Raw genomic sequence first — 14,435 nt, 5'->3', positions numbered from 1 at the left:
GAACTGGAAACTATCAGATTCCAGGACATGACCCCCGCCACCACTCCAGAGGGAGGGGGGCGAGGTCCCACCCACCCCCGCCTGCACCCTCAGCACTGGCCTCACCGTCTTAGCCTTTGCTGGCCCTCATGGGTCCACTGGTCCTAAGGCCAGGCTCCTGGGGCCCCTGCAGGGAAAGGCAAGAGGCCCGTGAAGGGGACTGAGGCTCTTGGGCTGTTGCTAATGGTTCAGGAAAGGGTTCATTTTGTAACTGTCACTCTGGCTCTCTGCGGCAGGTGGTTCCCTGGAGAGCCGGCTCTGGTTCCCTCGGAGGGTGCTGCAGCCCAGGCAGCTCCGGCCAAGCCCGGGAGGGAGCCCGACTCCTACGGGTGGCGAAATCCCCGCTGTTTCACGGGGAGCGGCGTTCCTCTCTCTGGAAAGCGTCCCTCGGCAGTCCTGCTGACCCCGCCAGCCACCTTCCCAAGGTCACGTCTCCCTCCAGGGCAGAAGGGAGCAGCCTTCTGAGGGTGCCCAGGGAACCACACCCCTGCATTAGTACAAACGTGTCACCAGGGGCCACACTGGGGAACTCTTTGCCAATCGGTGCACAAGACAGTGGACGCTTGGCAAACGGGGCACGGGGCACAGAAGGGCTGTGGAAAAATCTAGATTGGAGAAGGTGACTGCCCACCTCACCCTGGGGAAATGCGGGGGGACCTGTTTGGAACCTTCTTGCCCGTAGATTTACTAAGAAGCAAAGGAACAACCACACCCGCCTGGGGGCCCACACGGCTTGTCCACACATCTGTGCACGCCAGGTTCCCAGCAGAGCCACAAGAGGGCCCCCGGGGGTGCAGGAAACCTCGGGGGTCTGAGGGGCCTGGAAAGGGTGGGGTGGGGCCAGGCTCCCAGAAGGGGTAAGCTAGTCCATTAACAGGTGGGGAGGTGGAGGGTAACCCGGCACTGGGTCAGAACCGGTGCCGCAGCCTGCAGAGGCCCGGCCGGGGCCGGGGCCGGCCTCCGGGGCCGGGGCCGGCCTCCGGGGCCCCGCGGGCGGAGGCGGAGGGAGGGAAGAGGAGAGGTGGGAGGAGGGAGAGGAGGAGTGGAGGAAGGTGAAGAAAGGGGAGGGCAGAGGGGAGGGAACGAGACGTGGGGGAGGAGGAGTCGGACGGGAGTCGGGCGGGGAGGAGGCGGCGGCGGGAAGGGGGGGCGGGGAGCGGGGGAGGGGCCTGCGCGCGGCCCCGCGCCCTCCCTCCCGCGCCGGCCTCCGCGCCCTCGCGCGCCGCAGCATCCCCGAGTCGCCGGCCTCGCTGCCCCTCCGAGCCCGGCCCGGGCCGCCGGCAGCCCCCGCCCCGCCGCCGCCGCCGCCGCCGCCGCCGCCGCCGCCGCCGCCATTCCTGCGTCCGCGCTCGCCGGGCCGGGCTCCGCCGGGACGCGCCACGCCAGGTAAGGGCCGGCGGGCGGCGGGAGCGCGCGGGCCCGGCAGGTGCGCGGGGGCGACGGGCCCTCCCGGAGACTGCGGGTCCCCGGTGGCCCCCCCGGAGCCCCCCCCCACCTCGCCAGACCCTCCCGGAGTCCCCGCTCCGGAGCCCCCTGACTCCTCCCCGGACCCCCGGACCCTCCCGGAGTCTCCCTCCTCGGACCTTCCCAGAATCCCAGCCCGGGACCCCGGGACCCCCGGACCCCTCCCGGGACCTTCAGGGCCCCTCCCCTCCCCGGCACCCTCCGGGCCCGGCGCGCAGGTGGCCCCGGGGGGCGCAGGGCGCGCAGCCGACCCTGGCTGGCAGCGGGGGCGGCGCGCGGACCAGGCCCGCCGCGCCCCTGGCCGCCGGGCCCCCGCCGGCTCCGGCCACTTCGGCCTGGCCCGGCCTCCGCGGGCTTCTATTTCGGTCCGGGGGCCGCGTCCCCCGTGAGCCGACCGGAGGCGCGCACTCAGACAGGTGGGGCAGGTCAGGGCCCTGGCGGTGTGAGTGCTGCAGGCCTCGCCTTCCTTCAGGGTTTTGGCAGTGTGATTCTAGAACAGCCAAGGAGACTCCCCAGCCTTAGCTGGGGCTGCACCTGTTGCAGCCGCCTGGTGAGCTGCAGGGAGCTGAATCCACTGGGGTTTTGCCAATGCACGCATGGACAGGAGACTTGGGTGGTGGTCCTTCTGTTCACTTGCTGGATTTAGTGTGTGTGTGTGTGTGTGTGTGTGTGTGTGTGTGTGTGTGTGTTGGGGGGGGAGGTGCATGTCAGTCTGTAGGTGGGCAGTGCCCTGGGAAACAAGGCCTGTTGTCAAGGGCCAGGCCCTGCTTTCCAGCCCTGTGCCATCCAGAGCTGCTCTGCTTTTGTTTTAAAAACCTCCCCTTACCTTGAGCATGTCCAGGCCAGTGGGTGGCCAGGCCCCTGCAGGCCAGGCCGGACCTGGGGCGTGTGGCCAAGCAGCTGGCCCTCCTGTTCTGAGTCTATTCAGATCCACCAGGCGTCACCGAGAGGAAGTTTCCTTTGCAGGGGGTGAAGTGACATCGTGGCCTGTCACCTCCTATCTGCCCCAGGCCTGGGGCCAGCCTGCTGGCTGCCTGGGCACCGTTATTTGGGAACGTTGACTGTGTCCCAGAAACAGGCTGCCTCAGCCAGCGCCGGGGCCAGGATTCTGGTGGAGATAATGCCCCGATTGTCACTTGAACGGTTGGTGTCTGTGCACATCGTCTGCAAAAATAAAGAAGAATAAAGCCGGCCCGCTCCGAGTGTCTTCAGCACCATGTGTTCCCAGGGATGAAACCCCAGGAATGAGGGGACGGTGGGAGGACACACGGGGCTGTTTCTGTGGGCAGGGGCTGGCCGCCTGGGACCCTGACCTTCACTTCAGACTGAAGTTTGTCTGCACCTGCAGATGAATCGAATGAGGGGATGGAACTAATCAGCGACGCTGAGAGGTAGCTCTGCTGGGTCCCTCCCTTGCACGGTGTGGAAGGACCATGAGCTGGGTGCCGGTGGGGGTGCCCAGCCCCCCTTATGGCCTTTGTCATCTATTCGTCTGCCTTTGAGACAGCACCATGGAGCCCAGTTCCCTGCTCAGGGCCCTGGCAGGTGGCGTGCTCGCTCGGGCTGGGGTGTGGGGTGCAGCACCACACTGCACAGCTGTCCAGTGGCTCCTGGGGGGCGGGGAGATGACCTTAATGACATCGTTCTCTTGTGATCCCCACCGTGAGGGTTATCTGAGGCAGATTGCATCTCGACGGCCTTCCCCGCACCAGGCAGGGCTGTCTAGGCCGGTCTTGGGAGTGCACGCTAATGGCCGTCTCTGGTGCCGGAGCATACAGCAAAATCAATAATGCATTGCAAAGACCGAGAGCCCTCTGTGCTTCTGGAGAGAGTCCACCTCTCCCACACCCAGTGTGGACGGGCCCAGGCCTCCGGCCCCTCCCTCTGGGCCCCGTTTCTGGTCATGGGGGAGGGACGGGCAGGGCTGCGGGGTGGCTGCAGGGCCTTCCCTAGACGCTGTGTCCTGTGTGGTGAGTCTGGGGCAGAGCTCCCGGGTTGGCAGCTGGGACCCCGTCCCCGGGCATCCCCACTGCCAGCTGGGGTAGGCCCCTGCTGTTGTGGCAGTGAATTCACTTCCTGATGGTTCATAATTTACAGTGACTTTCCTCTTAGTGCTAAGACTTTGCCTGGTTGAAAGAACTCCCGGAGGTCAGGTAGGAGGCGGCGGCTCCTAGCGCCCCTGCGCCCCCAGGCTCCTCGGGGAGCAGCCGCAGTGGGCCGTTCACTGGCCAGGCGTGCAGGGTGGCTGCGCGGGGAGGCTGGCCACGCAAAACGTGCAGGTTAATTTGCTGTCGGCTGATGGTCGAGGGCCGGCGCTGGGAGAAAGGCAGGCTTTGCAGTCCTGAGGGTGGCGGGGGGTGGGGGGCAGTGATTTCTCTCTGGACCTGTCACTGTGGCGGAAGGGAGAATGGAAGGTAAGAAGGAAAATGACCGAACAGAAATGACGGGGCCCCGGAGGGAGGTCCCGTCTTGGGTCTGCCCTGGGCCGGGCGGGTACAGCTGCCACAGTTCTCCCGCACCACCGGGCCGTGGCCGTCTGGGGACATCTCGGGGCGTCGCCCGAGAGCAGGGCCGGTCAGGCAGGCTCCTTGGCACCTGAGACTGGGCACAGCTCACGGCCATTTCCAGGCCATTTCCATTTTCAGGGGCTGACTCGGGGAAGCCAGGATTTACTAGGAGGAAATACCTGCTGATTCGAAAGGGCGCGTGAGCGGACCCTGCCTGGAGCTGGGGTGGTGTTTGTCGGGCCCACGATTAAGGTGATTTGGGGCTGAGCGAATTGGCCCATCCCAGGTCTTTGATGGCTCACTTTCCAGCTTGCCCGGCCCTCCCTGAGCGCACGGACGATTTTGCTGGCGGTGCTGTGACCGGGCCGGCTCCCCGCTGCCCTGTCACAGCCCCTGGGCATTGCAGCGGCCCGGGGCTGTCCTGGGTGCCTGGGTACGCCTCCACCGGGCTGGGGTCCCGGATCTGGTGGAAAAGTCTCAGATGCTGCCCACGAAGGCACAGACTGCCTCTGCCCGGTTACTTCTAAGCAGCTCCCTGGGATTGCGGGCGGTCAGACCAGCATTTGACTCAAGAATCGTTCCTTTCAAGAGTTCCGGTGTTTATGAGACAGTTGATGTTTTTTGAGTGAATGAGTTTTAAAGAATGATCATGTTCCTTAATAACAGTGCTGTGGTTTTATGCTGAGATGACCTTCACCTGTTAGCAGTGGGCTCAGGAGTGTGCGTGGGGCGGGGGGGTGGGGAGGGGAAGAGAAGGTGCTTGGGGTCGGCTTCCATTAGCATGCCGGGGGGAGTGAGTGGGCGTCGAGGGGCCCCCTTGTCTGTGGGTGGATGGCTGTTGGGTCTGGGGAGGGTGCCTTACGGTTTGCCGTTCTGTTGTGTCCACTTCCGTTTATTTTCAGAATTCTCAGTGATAAAAAGTTAATGGTAATCTAAGAACTACAAGTCCCCTCCCGGAGAGATGCCGAAGGGTTCTTCCCTTCATGAAATAGCTCAGGGGTTTACTTCAAAAGAAGTGCCCACATGTGAAGTAAAAACACTGCTTCTTAGCATAGAACGTATAGAAGGAGCCGGTTTTCGAGTGCGTACCTGCCGAGAATTATCTGGAAGAGGACACGGCGTTTGTGGAACAGATAATTATGGAGTGAGTGCTACGGACAGCAGTGCTCCAGGCCCTGGGGCCAGGGGTGGGGGCGGGGCGTGTGCGTGTATGTGGACTTGTGTGTGTCGTGTGCGCATGTGTGTGTGCATGAGTACATCGTGCATATGTGTGTGCGTGCGTGTGCACGTGTGTGTGTCGGAGGAGGAAGTGTGTGTGAGTTTTGGGGGAAGGACGAGGGAGGGGCCGGAGGAGGAAGGGGGGCCTGCACTCTTCCCTTCTGTATACTTCTGTGTGGTTCATTTCTCCTATAAAGGAATTATTTTTGCAGTTTAGGAGTTAATTTTTAAGAAGGGCGTCTCCATTAGGTAGTATAATATAGCCTCTTGTAAATGTTCTCAATTTCTAAATCTAAATTTTTTAAAAATGGGATGTGATTTGCTGCAATCCACGTTCCTACACAACGTAATAGGTGGTGTGGCTTACGTGAGACACTCCTGAGTCAGTGGTCAGCAGCCCCTGAATGTGTGCTGGGTGGGCCATGAAAAGACAGACATCAATGCCTTGCCCTCGGCAATAGGGGAGACAAGACCCAAACCCTAAATCTTAAACACCAGCAGACCACCCGGCAATGCCAGAGCTCAGCAGAGGTTAGTCTGTGCGGTCCTGGGTGCTGAGTGCTGGCTGGGTCCTGAGTCGTGGGTGCTGGGTACTGAGTGCTAGGTCCTGGGTCCTGGGTGCCGGGTGCTGGGTGCTGGGCCCTGGGCCCGGGGGAAGGAGGACCTCGGCTCAGGCCAGTCCCAGTCCTGGTTCAGGTGGAGAAGATTGTTCCCCTCCGTGGCCCAGAAACAAAATCAAAGAGAGTCGAGAGCCTTTACCAGCAGGTGTCCACGGCTGGTGGATGCCCGGCCACTGTGGACAGTTCCACTCGTTTTTGGTGGTGGCTTGTTTTTTTCTTTTCATTTCGTAGAGGGCATGTTAAATAACTTCCGTCTATGCTAACAAAAAAGCATCAAGAGTGGAAAGCCTGCAAAGTAAAAAGTACAAATTGCCTGGCATTCTAAAGTTGTTTTCTTTTCCCTATTTTCCTAGTAGAGAAATTCCAGTGGCTTTAACAGCCAGAACAGAGTTTGCTTTGATCAGGCAATTGGGGCGGCGTTTGGCTCTGACGGGCGTGTGTTTTGATTGTGCACAGAAGGCCGCTGGTCCCGGGGCCTGCCATCTGTAAGGCCGGTGCTGCCCCCACCCCCCCCCCCCCCGCCATGTTCCCACCGCGTGTTCCAGAGTGCTGTTTATTTGCCAGTGTTCTCTGGGGCCGAGGGGGTGCACGGCAGCGGGGGTGGGGGGTGCCGCTCTGCGCCCAAGGTGGTGTCTGTGGGGCTGGGAGCTGCCCCTGTCGCTCTGGACGAGGCCTGACCCCTTCTGTCCTTTGGATCGGACGGTCCGCTCGCACATCCGTCCGCTTACGGAGCGCGTCCCCCGGCAGGTGTTTATTGAGCACCAATTAATTGCAGGGAGAGAGCGAGACACAGGGCTCCTGCCACTTGGAGCTTGCGGTCAGGTGGGGGGTGGGGGAAGCCAACAAGGGAAGGAAGGGATCGGTGCTAAAGGGCGCTTGGAACAACGGAGGGGTCGGGGTCCGGGTGACCCCGAGATTCTAGGTTCAGGCGACCAGAGGGGAGCAGTTGTGGGGCTCGGGGGTGGGGGCAGCAGGCCCCACAGGTGGCGCTGTGAGTGCGTGCCCTGAAGGTGGCAGTGACGAGCCTGCTGGGCAGGCGGCCAGGGCACAGGCATGGACCGTGAGTGAGCGTGGGGGCAGAGATACGTGGGCAGGAGACTCATGGACCTCATGGGGTGGAGGGCGAGGCGGGAGGGAGGCTGTCTAGCTCGAGGGGCCCAGGGCGCGGGGACTCAGGACTGACGGTGGCAACCTGGAGGTCACGGGTGACCTGACTGATGGCTGTCTGGGGGTGGGGGGTTCACGAGGCAGGAGGGGACCTGGCCCCTGTCTGCCAGCTGGTCTTGCGGGGCCTGATAATGGGGGACGAGAGGGGTGTGGCCAGGGTGACATTCAGGTCTCTGTCCCGGAGGGAGGGATGGCCATGAAGGCAGTGTGGATGGGGCCCTCCAGGGGGGCCAAGGGGGTGGCCGGGGCCCCGGGAGTCTCCCTGCCAGGGCAGCTGGGCCCCTGCAAGTCCGTGGTGTGGCCCGAGGTGTGCAGCGTGCCTCTGTTTGGGCCCGGGGTGCCAGAGGCTGCCGTGGGGGCTGGTGACGCCTCATCTGTGAGCAGGGCAGGTGCGCACGGGTTCCCTGGAAGGCCGCCTCCCAGGCTCTCGGGCAGCGTGGGCTGCCCTCCGACTGTGCGGGGCAGGACAAGGGAGAGGGGTCAGGTCTCGGGGTGGCGGTGTGGCCGCAGGCAGACTGTGAACATCCTTCCGGGCGTAACCTGGCATTCGTACGGGTGGGCCCAGCCGCCGGCGACTTAATCCCAGGTCACCTGAGCTGGGTGAGAACAGGTGTCTGAGGGCGTGTCCCCGGAGCACATCAGGTGCACCCCGGACCGCCAGTCCGCAACTCTGTGTTTCCCAGGCGGCCCAGGGGCTCGGACTGGCCTCGTGGTGGAAAAGCCGCCGCGCTGAGGCAGGGCCTGTCCCCGGGCGAGCGCTGGGGTGGACGGGACGGCCGAGACAGGTGCGCGCCCCCCGGGCCAGCGTCTCCTTCCCAGCTTTAGTGAGGCGTGGCTTCCATATGGGAACCGGTGCTCGTTTTCAGTGCGTGGGTGAGAGAGTGAGAGCTGGGCACAGCTAAGCACCTGTGCCGCGATGGTGACACGGGCCCTGGGTGGCTGTCCTCGCTTCCCGGCCCCCCCCCCCACCATCGGACCTGCCACACCCATGCAGCCACTCACATGAGCGCCCAGCCGCAGGGTCGCGTGGGGGCGACCGAGACCGTTTGGCCCGTGAGCGCTCCCCACGTTCCCTCTTTGCACTCAACCCAGGCAGTCACTCGTCCGCGGAGGTTAGATGGTGGCCCGTGAGATTCGTTTCTTGAAGAGTCTCAAGACGGGGGCACGTGTTACACGTTCTGTGTGTAGCTGTCTTCGCTCGGCACGGTGTCTGGGAGGTTCGTACGTGTTGGGCACGGGAGACCTTCGCGTCTGTTTGTTGCCGAGTTCTGTGGGATTATGGGGTGTCCCGGGGTTTGTTGATTTGTCCACCTGTTGCTGGATGTTTGGATGGCTTCCGGTCTGGGGTTACGGTGAGTAAAAGTGCCCTGGGCTGCAGCCGACGCACAAGGAGAAGGAGCCCGTGAAACAGGAGCACACGTGTCTCCAGAGAAGATCCAGAAATGACGGGAAGCGCGTGGAAGGGTGTTCACCGTCATCCGCCACTAGGGAAGTGCAAAGCAAAACCGCGATGAGGTACCACCCCCCGCCCACCAGGAGGGCTTTTATCCAGAGAGGAAAATAACGAGGGTTGGGGAGCGTGTGGAGACCTTACAACCCCCGGGGCTCGCTGGGGGGAACGGGAAATGGCGCAGCTACTCTGGAAAGCGGTGTGGCGATTCCTCGAGGCGTGAAATGTAGGATGACCCTGTGATGTCTGGAGCGGGCATGTCCCCGGAGACAGAACAGCAGCAGTTAGTTGCCTGTGGCTCGGGGGGGCGGGACGGGGAAACTGTATAAGGCGTGTGCGGTTCCTTCTGGGGCGAAGACGGTGGTGATGCTTGCAGGGTGCTGTGAAGGTACTCAGTGTCACTGAATCGTACACTTTGAAATGGTGAATGTCGGGGCGCCTGGGGGGGCTCAGTCCGTTGAGCGTCTGACTTCGGCTCAGGTCATGATCTCACCGTTCGTGAGTTCGAGCCTCGCATCGGGCTCTGTGCTGATGGCTCGGAACCTGGAGCCCGCTTCGGATTCCGTGTCTCCCTCTCTCTCTGCCCCTCCCCCGCTCACGCTCCGTCTCTCTTTCTCTCAAAAATAAATACACGTTAAAACAAATAATTAAAAACATAAAGTGGTCAATGTTAACACCGTGCGTACTCTGCAGCAAAAACCGGTACGCAATGCGTGTGTGCGTGTGCATGTCTTGGTGCTGACGTGTGCTTTCTTCCTCCTGGGCAGCTCCGCACGGGTGCAGCGTCTGTTTAATCGTCTGAGGAACAGGCAGACGTGTCATTTCACATCCCCGTGCTGACGTGCCAAGGGACGGTTTCCCAGCCCTGCCGACGCTGGCTGTCACCATCTTTAATCTTCGCTCTTCTGGTGTGTTGTGTGCTGTATGCTTAAGATTTTGGTGGAACAGCTTTTCCTCGTTTACTAGCTAGCCGTGAATATTCTTTTAAGTACCTGCGCAAAACTCCTGCCCACTTTTGAGTGGGGTTGTGTTCTTATATTCTGAGAGTTGTTTACATACTCTGGATTCAGGTCCTTTATTTGTATTGCAGATATTTTCCCTGTCTTTAGCTTGCCTTTTTTTTTTTTAAGTTTTTAAAATGTTTATTTATTTTTGAGAGAGACAGAGCATGAGCAGGAGAGGGGCAGCGAGAGAGGGAGACACAGAATCCGAAGCAGGCTCCAGGCTCTGAGCTGTCAGCACAGAGCCCGACGTGTGGCTTGAACCCACGGACGTGAGATCGTGACCTGAGCCGAAGTCGGATGCTTAACCGACGGAGCCCCCCAGGCACCTCACTTTTTTTTTTTTTATTCATGAACTCTTTCGAAGGGCACATGTTTTCAGTTCTGATTAAATCCAATTTTATCTATTGTTTGTAGTAATTTGTGTCCTGTTTACGAAATCTTTGCCAAAGGCGTGGTCAGGAAGATTTTCTCCTGGGTTTTCTTCTGAAAACATTATGGTTTTATCTCCTGCGTTTGGGTCTCATCCATTGTGAGTTAGTGTTTACTTGGAAAGTGCTGAGGATTGGGGTTCGCTGCTTTCCACGTTGGATAACCGGCTGCTCCAGCTCTTTGGAAGAAACGGCCCTTCTCGTGGTGCTCTCTCGGCATGTTGGGCGGTGACTGAGTTTATCCGAGTCGTTTTGTTTCTGGCCTTGATTCTGGCCCATCATGGGTTATTCCTCATCAGCCCCCAGCTGCTGTGTCTTTATGATTGCCGCCTTATAAAAAGTCCTGAAGTTGGGTAGTCTCCCAACTGGGCTTTGTTTCCAGGATGGTTTTGTCTTCTTCTAGACCCTTTGCATTTCCATGTGAATTTAAAATCAGCTTGTCAACTTCTGTAAAAACGCACGCTTGGATTTTTAGGTGATTGCCTGAACTCCTTAGAGCGAGTTGGAGGAGATTGACATCTTAACAGGACCGAGTCTCCCAGCCGGCAGGCGTGGCCGCCCTTCTGTCTGCACGCACCTCCCCTCGTGTCTCTAGTGACCTGCCGTGGCCCGGGTGCGGGTTTTATACGTGTTTTATCAGATTTGTTCGTAAGTAGTCCATGTTGAATGCTATTACGAATGGATTTCTTAAGGTTTTATTTTCCAGTTTCTTGCGAGTGTATGGAAATATAGTTGATATTTTTATATTGTTTGTCCTGTGACCTTTCTAAGTTTACTTGAGGAGCTTTTCACGGAGCCCCTTAAGATTACGCACGTAGATAATCCTGACGGTGATGAAGAGGCACCGTTTTGCCTCTTTCTTTCCAGTTGGAATGCTTTTTGTTTTTTCTCTTTTTCTTCTGTTGTCTGGGGTTTTCAGTACAATGTTTCGCAGCAGTGATGGAAGTGGATGTTGTTCCCAGTTCCCAATTATGGGAAGAAAGAACTTAACGCCTTTTTCGTGAAATATGATGTTAGGTGAAGATTTTATGTAGACGCCTTTTATGAGGGTGAAGAAGGTTTCTCATTTGCTGAGTTTCTATCGTAAATGGATGTTGAATTTTGTCATATGCTTTTTCTGTATCTTGGAGATGACTGTGTGGGTTTTCTTTTTTTTTTCCATAATTATGGTGAATTATGTTGATTAATTTTTGCATGTTAAACAACCGTGCCTTCCTGTTACAAACTCCAGATGGTCATGATGTATTATCTTTTTTATATATTGCTGGATTCAGTTTGCTACAATTTTATTAAGGACGTTTTTAACTATGCTCATGAGGTATCAGTATCGTGTTCTTTTTTTGTAATACCTGTCTGGTTTCAGTATTAGGGTAATGTTGAACCTACACAATGATTTAGGAAGAATTCCTTCTTCATTTATTTATTTATTTAAGTTTATTTATTCATTCTGAGAGAGAGAGAGAGAGAGAGCGGGGGAGGGACAGAGAGGAAGACAGAATCCGAAGCAGGTTCCAGGCTCCAAGCTGTCCGCGCAGAGCCTGACGTGGCACTCGAACTCACGAACTGCGAGATTGCGACCTGAGCCGAAGTCGGATGCTTCACCGACTGAGCCACGCAGGTGCCCGTTTATTATTTATGTATTTATTTTAATGTTTATCCAGTTTTGAGAGAGAAAGAGAGAGCATGAGCAGGGGAGGAGTGGAGAGAGAGAGAGGGAGACACAGAATCGGAAGCAGGCTCCAGGCTCCGATCTGTCAGCACGGAGCCCGAGGTGGGGCTCGAACTCACGGACCGCGAGATCATGACCTGAGCAGAAGTCGGACGCTTAGCTGACTGAGCCACCCAGATGCCCCTATTTATTTTTTTAACAAAGAGCTTGCATGGGGCAGTGTTGTTTCTTCCTTCAATGTTTGATAGAATTTACTAGCGAAGCCACCTGGGGTTCTCTTTTCAGGTCTGAATTTGGTTTCCTGACCTAGGGCTGATGACATTTTCTGTAGGTGAGTCCTGGTGATTCGTGTGTTTCAAGGAGTCTGTCCATTTCCTGCAAGCTGTCAAACTTGTTGGAGTCAAGTTGCCCACAGTATTTCTTTCTTATCCTTCGAATGTCTGTAGAATCTGGATGAGGCTCCCTGTCCGGTTTGAGCCTGGAGACTTCCAGTGCCGGGCCCCGCACCCACCCAGTCACATCGGAGTCCCGATGGGAGGGAGGGCACGGGCCAGTGGTTTTGCCCAGCTGCTCGGGTCATTCTGACACGCAGCCGGAGTTGAGGACCTTCGAGGTGCAAGGAGGAGGGATTCGTCTATAGTTCCCGGTGGTCCAGCAGGTGTCCCAGAGCGGGAGAAGGCAGAGCTGAGAGAGCCGAGCGGGACACGGGGCCCTCTCTCTGCACACGGGTTCTGTCTGGAGAGCGCCAGCAGAAGTGGCCTTGGGGGGCGGGGGGGGGGGGTGTTGGGCTGGGGCCTCGGGTGAGGAGTGTGTTCAGGACGTGCCAGACCCTGGAGGGCACAGGAGTGGGTGCCGAGGCCTGTGCTGCTGGGTGCTGGTTTGTGTTTTTAAGTCAGATTTCCTGACATGTAATTTGTCTGGAGCAGAATTCACCCCTTGCCGCGTCCTGTCGTGTGAGTTCTGATGCACAGTCATGTAACCACCACCGAATCAGGATGTGGAAAATCTCCTTCCGCAGACTTCCTCGTGCCCTCTGGAGTCAGATCTTTCTCCCCCCGCCCCTGACCCCCTGCAGATCCATTTCCTGTCCCCGTAGACTTTTCCGGAACATCACGTAGGTGGACTCACACAGTTAGGTTGCAGGCGTCAGAGCAGGGATTGGTGCCATCAGGCCCAAGTGGAGGGGTGCATCTGGCGCCCCTGACTGATGCATTGGAAAGGCGGGGATGGGCACGGGAGGCCGTTACGGGAGGCGTTATGGCTGTTTCCGTGAGAACCACATTGTGAGTGATGTGCCGGATGCATTCTGTCCCCATCTCGTGGAATCCTGGCCACAGGACTCCCCTTTTTTATAGGTGAGGCCCTGGAGAACAGAGAGAAGGAGAAAGTTTTCACGGGGTCACTCAGCCAGGAGGTGGCGAACCCCCGATGCGGGCCCAGGGACTGGGACTTGAAGCCTGCAGGGACGTGTGCTTTCTGGACACGGCGTCTGAGGCATTTATTGGAGAGGGCATTTGCCAGTGTTTGTAAAAGCAGAAGCCACCGAGGGAGGGTCAGAGATGAGCAGTTGCAGCGAAACCAGCGAGTCTCCAGAAATCACAGTGTAGAACGTGGCCACGGGATGGGAGATCAGCAAACACGTCACGTGGTACGACCCGCCCGTTCCCAGGGCCGTAGATGCAGTGAGGGTCTGTGGTTCACCCTGGAAGTCATGGCCTGTGCTTTTGAAAATATCATAAGTGCGCCTCAACCTCTCTAAAGCTTGGTTTTCAACATTAAACACTGAGTTCCACGCGCCTCCTGTTTCCAAGTTTGCCAAGAAGGGGCCTTGCACTGTTGTCATTCCGTGGAGCCGTGGCCGCAAGGTGGGTCTCGACGTCCTCCTGTGTTGCCCTTGGTGTGTGTCACCTGTCTCCCATTTCTCTTGAGCGTGTTACACACACACACACACACACACACATCAGTCCCGAGAGCCCAGCGCGATTCTCGTAGGCTCGTCATACCTGCCTCGCCGAAAGAGCAGGTGGGTGTTTTACTGTTTGTCGAACTCTTAAGTGGCAAACATACTGTGGGAAGCCGAGCGGCCACATTGGCCGGTGGGTGACGCCGGCTCCCGAGCGGGAGCGTGCGGTGACCGTGAAAGATCTCTTCTTGGCAAACTTGGAAGTGGGAGGCATGTGGCACTCGGTGTCATGTTTGAAAACGAGCTTTGGAGACGTTGCGGTATCTGTAGTATTTTCAAAAACATTTTCTGTTAGAACATTAAGGGGCACCTGGGTGGCTCAGTCGGTTGAGCGTCTGACTTCGGCTCAGGTCACGATCTCGCGGTCCGTGAGTTCGAGCCCCGCGTCGGGCTCTGTGCTGACACTCGGAGCCTGGAGCCTGCTTTGGAGTCTGTGTCTCCCTCTCTGTCTGCCCCTCCCCCACTCACACTCTGTTTCTCTCTCTCTCTCACAATTAAACATGCAAAAAAAAGTTAAAAAAAAAAAAAAGAGCATTAAAACTTCACGGCAGTCAGGAAGCCTGGCGGCATTCAGACCCTGACGGTGACTCACGGGTAAGACGTGCATTTTATACTGCGACCAGTGCACAGGTGTGCACGCACAGCACACCCATGCACACAGTACATGTGCACATGTGCATACCTGACACGCACCCACGTGCACACACAACACGGATGCACACAACACACACGTGTGTACATCCGCCACCAGAACCAAAGTTTTCCTCGACAGGGCACTCACCCTTCACTGCAGACAATACCTCTGATGTTTGCTCGGTCGCATCTTCTTTAGAAGCTGCTTCTGCCCACCCCCCGGATTGAAGACGCCCCCCTGGTGTCCGACTCGGGGTGCGACTGCGTGGGCGG

General features: G+C 58.1%; 1 protein-coding gene across 1 annotated transcript in view; it reads left to right on the top strand.

Moving 5' to 3' along the window:
• Positions 1–1,262: 1,262 nt before the first annotated feature.
• Positions 1,263–14,435, top strand: part of SEMA4D (semaphorin 4D) — a 93,367-nt gene continuing 80,194 nt past the window's right edge. The window contains exon 1 of the mRNA XM_023243222.2: positions 1,263–1,425. The gene's annotated coding sequence lies outside the window, so the exon portion shown is untranslated. The remainder of the gene's footprint in view (positions 1,426–14,435) is intronic.

This window comes from Felis catus, chromosome D4 (assembly GCF_018350175.1).
Source record: "Felis catus isolate Fca126 chromosome D4, F.catus_Fca126_mat1.0, whole genome shotgun sequence".
Taxonomy (NCBI): domain Eukaryota; kingdom Metazoa; phylum Chordata; class Mammalia; order Carnivora; family Felidae; genus Felis; species Felis catus.
This window is presented reverse-complemented; position numbering and strand designations above follow the sequence as displayed.